The sequence below is a fragment of the Pundamilia nyererei genome, unplaced genomic scaffold, assembly GCF_000239375.1.
Source record: "Pundamilia nyererei isolate P.nyererei 1_Seehausen unplaced genomic scaffold, PunNye1.0 scaffold00096, whole genome shotgun sequence".
NCBI classification, from domain to species: domain Eukaryota; kingdom Metazoa; phylum Chordata; class Actinopteri; order Cichliformes; family Cichlidae; genus Pundamilia; species Pundamilia nyererei.
In genome coordinates, this window is record NW_005187497.1 from 1678388 (window position 1) to 1685289 (window position 6902).

A 6902-nucleotide genomic window follows, 5' to 3' on the forward strand; every position below is an offset into this window, starting at 1 on the left:
TTCTTGGCCTTAAGACAACAATTCTGATGGCTAAAGATCCAAACGGGACACAAAAAAAAGAAAAAAAAGAAAAAAGAAATGGTCTGGAGAAAATGCTGAGGTATATCAGATTACACAAGAACTTGGCTTAAAATCAGTGGCAAAAGGTCTTATGGGTTGTTGTAGCTCATGAGGTAGAGCAGGTCCATCTACTAACTGGAAGGTTAGTCGTTTGATTCCTGGCTCCCCCAGTCTCCATGCCAAGTATCCTTGGGCAAGATCTCCAATGCAGCCATCAGAGACTGAATGTGTGTGAATGTTAGCTAGAAAGCACTGAAAAGCTTAGAAGAAAGCACTTGTGTGAATGGGTGAATGTGGCATGATGTATAAAGCCTGTGACTGCTCCGGGAGAGTAGACAAGCGCTTTATAAGGTTCAGTCCATGATCAGTTTTAACTTTTTGGTTCAGGTCAGGAGAGAGGTACAACAGCAAGTGTCTATACCCATCTATAAGATGTGGTGGAGGTGCTGCCGTGGTTTGGGGCTGCATTTCAGTCAGTGGTGTTGGGGATCTTGTGAACATTCCTCCCTTGGTTCTGCTGCAATAGGCCTAGGCTGCTGGGGGCTCCCCACGATGCACTGAGTGTTTCATCTTCACTCACCTTTTTCCCTCACTCTACATTTAATCATTAACTATTATTAATCTCTCTCTATCACAACATGTCTTTAGTCCTGTCTTCCTCCCCTTACCCCCAACTAGTCACTGTAGATCAGTGCTTCTGCCTGAGCCTGGTTCTGCTATTGCTTTCCTCCTGTTAAAAAGGAGTTTGTCCCTCTCACTATCGCCAAAGTGCCTGCTCATAGAGGGTGGGTGGTTGGGTGAGGGCATATGATTGTTGGGCTTTTCTCTCTTTTCTCTGTATTATTGTAGGGCCTTTACCTTACACTACAAAGCACCTTGAGGCAACTGTTGCCGTGATTTGGCACTATATAAATAAAATTGAACAGAATTATTTAACACAGACAACTATAGTCAGATTTTGATCTGCAATGCAATTCCATCTGGAAAGTGTCGGATTGGCAGTGGCTTTGTTGTTCAGCATGACAGTGCCCACAAGCATGCTGCTAACATAGTAAAAGCATACCTAAATACAAAAACACATAGTGAGACACTATCAGTCGGTGTATCTTTCTACTGTACAATATAAAGCGTCTTGAGGCGACTGTTGTTGTGATTTGGCACTATATAAATAAAATTGAATTGAATTGAACTGAATTGGCTTCTCCAGAGCCAGGACCTCAAAATTACTGAAGCAGTGTGGAAACAGAACAAAAGGCAGAAGAAGAAGAAGAACAGCTTCCTTCAAGAAACCTGGAGAAACCTTCCCGAAGACTACTTAAAGAAATTACAAGAAAGCTGCCTAAAAGAGTTCAGGCTGTATTGAAGAACAAAGGTGATCATGACAAATATTGACTTTCAAGCGTGTTAGAAGATTACACACTCTGTTCTTTCTGTTCTTTTCTTATATACTGTATTTCCATGTATGTTTGCATGTGTTTCAATAATCTCTGAACATATTTCCCATTTTCCTAGTAAAATATGAAGAAAAGAGGTGTGGCTCAAGACTTTTGCACATCACTGTAAATAGTAACCTTTTTTTCTCATTGGACAAATGTAATGCATTGGTAAGCGTTGCTTTTCAGATTCAAGTAGAAATATGTTTTGATCAAGAAATTCATCATTATTAATTAACAGGGTTGTTTTGTATGTAAAAACAAGGTTATAGAATTCCCAGTTGAGAAACAAGTCACCTGCAGTGTAACCACATTTGTACTGTCTAAGAGGCAAAGGGTGTGTTTACTCATTCAAACAGCAAAAGTGGCTTTATGGACTGTCTGTGTTTGCTGTGTAAACAGTTGTCTTTTTCTCCTGGCATGCTGTCATTTTCACATCATACATTAGCAACTGGGATAGATCTGAATCTAAATCTTACACATCTCAGTAGAAATAATATTTAAAAATATTAAATGATCTATATTTTAATTTTTGCAATTTCAAAAAGAGCAATAATGGAAAGAATCTGCATCCTGATTTTTACATTATCAATCCAGTGGAATAAAATCACAGTCACAGCCCAGTACAGCTGCGCTGTAACAATTTATAAGCACAGTTTTTATCTCAAGAACATTAAAAGATTATAAATAATAAACATTTTTCATGTTTTGTAACCACCACAGAGCAAATGTCCAAAAGATCAATTATCAGACTCCATGACTTGTACCATGATATGCTTTCCTGCCAAAATCTGCCAACTCCCCCTGTACAATCAACAGTGATGCTGATGTTACACCATCCAAAATGGACTATAATCAGTGTCTGCGTGTAACCTGGCACTAAAATCGTGTTAGATGATAGCGGTTGTTTATTTAAATTTCTGTTACTGGACTAAAAGGTCGCTTTCATCTGTATTAACAGAAGATCGAAGAATTCCTGGCTAAACTGAGTTGTTGGTCTCTGTGAAAGAAACATTAGCAAAAAACGAGGGGACAACCAAACAGACTAATTATTGTGTTTTGTATCACAAAGCCCAAGTCCATGTTACCTTCATGTGATGCTGTTCCATCTATATTTAATGCTAGGTATACCATGTTGGTGTCGCAATGCTTTTGATGCAGTCTCATCTATCTCCTGCGTAAGACCTTTATTAGACCGGCTTATTTTTCTTCACAGACTCTGTTATAGTTTTCTTTCAATCCTTAGTGTATAAAGTATGCACATTTTGACAGTTCAGGAGTTTGAACTACAATGTGTGTGAGAGATAAGATTTTTGCAGGTGAATGAGAACATAAAGGAACACAGATAAGAAGTATAGCGTAGGGTGTGGGGTGCATTTGTCCCGAACAGGTTTTGTATCACATTACAGTAAACAGTTAAATTTGTGAATAGATGCAAATTTAAATGAGATTCTATTAACTATTACTGCCTCGAGTCAGCGATGGACAGTGAACTAAAATAAACTGATAAATATTGTGTGAAATTAATGTTAGTACTACATGGTACTTAAAATCCTGATCGTCAACAAAGCAAAAGTAAGTAGCGCAACAGAAGCTAATTGCTTATAGTCAACGTGAGCTGCAGAGCAGACTACCTGATACGATGCACACTAGTCAGGTGCCACCACCTTCAAGGTGCACATTTAAATATCTGATGGCTAATGAACTGAAGAAGAAAAATCGTACAGCTCTCAATGAAGTAAGCAACTATTGTGTCACCTGCTAAATTTTGCAATAAAAACCAATCGGCATTAGCCACTAAAACATTTTTTAGAAGTAAGACGTATGATGTACAGTTTTTCTTGATTGACTTGACTGCTGCATGACAGCAAACTCCACATTTTCCAAACAGTTAACACACAGACCTAAACAGAGGCTCTCGTTGTCAAAGTGGCACGTTTTGTTTGCATAAGGCTCTAACCGTGCCAAAACATTTGAAATATGAAACAAAAGCAAATGTTGCCTCCAAATAAAATAGCTTGCAAACATGTGTATGAGCTCTTCCAGTCAGTCATTACACAATGGACAGCAAAATACAAAACACAGCACTCAGTGCAAATCAGTGCACCATTGCTTGTCAATGTAGCCCATTACATAGCCTCTGTGTTATCTTTCCACATGTGTCAAATTTGGCTTCTTGCAATGAGTTGGACTGAAATAAATAAATGTGTGCTTTCTGTTTGGTTACCATAGCTAAAACAGTGGGGGTTGGACTGCTTGAATGACATCTGTGTCAATCCATTGAGAAAAGGTTAACACATTTCCAAAAGGTGTCTTCTGCTCTGATGAGATAGTGATGATAAAAACTGAGTGGATCCCAGTTTCCTTAGGCAGGTCAAAGCAATCAAGAAAAACTGTAATATGGATGGGCAACAGTAAATTGACACCATAGATTTCCACAGTAGTACAACCATCTGGCTAAGACTGGAAGTCCCGTTCATGCAGATATATAACACCATATAACACCCCCCGGACCTCTAGGGCAGGGGTGGGCAATCTTAGTCCACGAGGGCCGGTGTCCCTGCAGGTTTTAGATGTGTCCTCAAACCAACACAGCTGATTTAAATGGCTAAATTAGCTCCTCAACATGTCCTGAAGTTCTCCAGAGGCCTGGTAACCAACTAATCATGTGATTCAGGTGTGTTGACCCAGGGTGAGATCTAAAACCTGCAGGACACCGGCCCTCGTGGACTGAGATTGCCCACCCCTGCTCTAGGGGGTGTCATGTGATGCACTGCAAAAGAGCTGAAGTCCCGTGGCTTAAGTGCGGGGCCTACATAGATTGGACTTGTTTCGGCCCATCCCATCAATGCATGATTAGTCAGGAATCTGAGGTATTTAGAAGTTGGATTAATGCCCTCACCTCTGTAATGTCTTCTTTAAGCATTTAATAGCAGTGTTTAGAGAGAGGCGAGATGTATTGTCTTGGTGGGAAAGGCGTCAAAGCAAGGCGTTGCAATGAGAGGGTGTGCTTGGTCTGCACAATGTTTAGTTGCATGCTACATTTCAAAGAAAATATCAACATGAAGACCAACCCTAGCATAACACTTTAATGAGATGTTGAGAATTAGATACTGGTTTCTGCAGGTGTTGTCTGAATTTTATGAGCCTGGTTTGAATTGCAGAAAACTTTTTGTTTAGTTTTTTTCACAGTCTTGAAGTTTAAAATTAAAGGACTGAGGATGACACTTGCAAAGATATGCAGTTAGTGGGGTTAGGTTAATTGCTCATTCTAAATTGCCCATACGTGTGAATGTGGGTGTGAATCTGATGGTTGTCTGTCTCTAAGTGTTGGCCCTGCGACAGACTGGCGACCGGTCCAGGGTGTACCCACCTCTCGCCCTATGGTAGCTGGGATAAGCTCCAGCGCCCACGCGACCCTGTAAAGGATAGGTGGAAGAGAATGGATGGATAGATGGTAAAAAAAATGCACTTTGCAAGCAGAGAGCTCTTCTTTCCTGTAACAAGAAAAGAGGCCTCTTGCCTGTGTTTGAAGAAGAACATAGATAACGCCTTAGTCTGTGGCTGCACGTGTGATGGTTTTAGAGGATAACCATGAGGACAGTTTGATGTTAACATGTGAGGTGAGCAGGTGAGTACTCTCTAACACCAGGAAGTGGCTGCATTATCACTGCTCATGGAAAACAAAGATTTGACCTACTCTGGGAAAAGCAAAAGCCTACTGACTCACTGATACACTGACACGCTGACCCACAGACCCACTGTTTGCTGTTTGCCACTAAGTCCCTAATCCTTTACTCCACTCACAATCCCGAAAATCCTCTAGGGAGGGTTAAGGTGTCCGTCAGACTTGTTCCCCCCACCCCCCGCAGTGTCATGACAGGACAAGACGGTAAGAAACTCTCCCACACACTGTCCTTTCTCCCAGCAGACTTTCAGGCAAACAGTAAACAACACTCAGACATCTACTCACAGTAATGATCGCACCATATACTAACTATGCTTTGACACACTGTTTTACTGTCCATTCTAAGATTCTTGAAGGAAAGTGTCTGATTTATTTGACCTGACTTGTCAAATCAAATCTTTAAAGAGGTCAGATTTAATTTTGCAATATGACACTGGCCGGCTGACTGATAGTGCAATTTATTATTTCAGGTATTTCATTCTTTTGTACATGTACGTACATGTCTTGGTAATTGCTGATACTTATTAAACAGCAATATCAAAACTTGACTTAAACATAAAAGTGAGCATTAACATGTCCAATGGGTATACAAGCTGTAAAAGGACAGAGTACAAAAACATCTTATTACTTGTTAAATCTGTTTTGTTGCCATTTAAACTTTTACATTTTTGGATATCCAGTTCAACTGAAGTTATATCTTGATAGTCATTTTAGATGGGCCTGTATCTTCTGTGTTGCCTGCGTACTTCAATGTACAAGTACAATGTACAGAGCACTCAAATAACTCCTAAATCCACAGGATGATCCCATTACATCAGGCCTAGTTACCTCTTTTATCTCTATGTGTTACATCAGTGTGTTACATTACTTTGACTTGTTGGGCACAGTCAAAGAGGTCATTCGACAAAAGTTTTCTCTGAATAAATTAAATAAAAAAATTAAAGATCATTTAATCGATCATGCCATCCCATTTATAATAGATAAAAAGAAGCAGAAATGCTGTCACATTAATAGGTCACATAAAAAGACTGTAGCTGTTCAAAAGTCTTGGACCAATTTAGTATTTCGGTGTGTTTGGAACGTCACTGTTTTTTGTTTTTCTTCTTCTTTTTAGCGGGGTCATACTAACTTAGAGAAAGTAATGGGTCACACACTGGATTATCTTTTCTAAAAGTCATTAGAGGTTAGAGTGCAGAAGAGATCCACCTGAAATTTTATATAAACATTTAAGTTAGCCTACATCATGCATCAGCTGTCTTATTTGCACCACTCCATATGACACATAACAATGCAGCAATACAGACTCACTACATTTCATTATCTTAACTGCCTATCAGGGTTGCTTTCAGACGGGTACTGGTGAGCTGGAGCCTACCCCAGCTGTTACAGGGCAAGAGCTGGGATGAAGGGACTATGGGATAGACTCAAAATATTTATACCTGAAAATGCTAACTTAAGTATTTTAATTACATGTCAATTTAAACATAATTTTGTTTCATAAGTACAATGTAAAATGTTACATTTATTAGTAGGGATGGGTACCGGTATCGATTCTGACATAAACGGTAGTAACCAGACCGAAAAGCAGCGCACATTTCGGTGCTTTTTTTTCCTGAGCTGTGATACACTTCTAGCCAATCATTTTACGTTTCCGAGGATAGTAGGCGGGTCCAGGTACGTACGTTCTTTTAGAGCAGAGCTACAGATTAAAAACGCCCAAG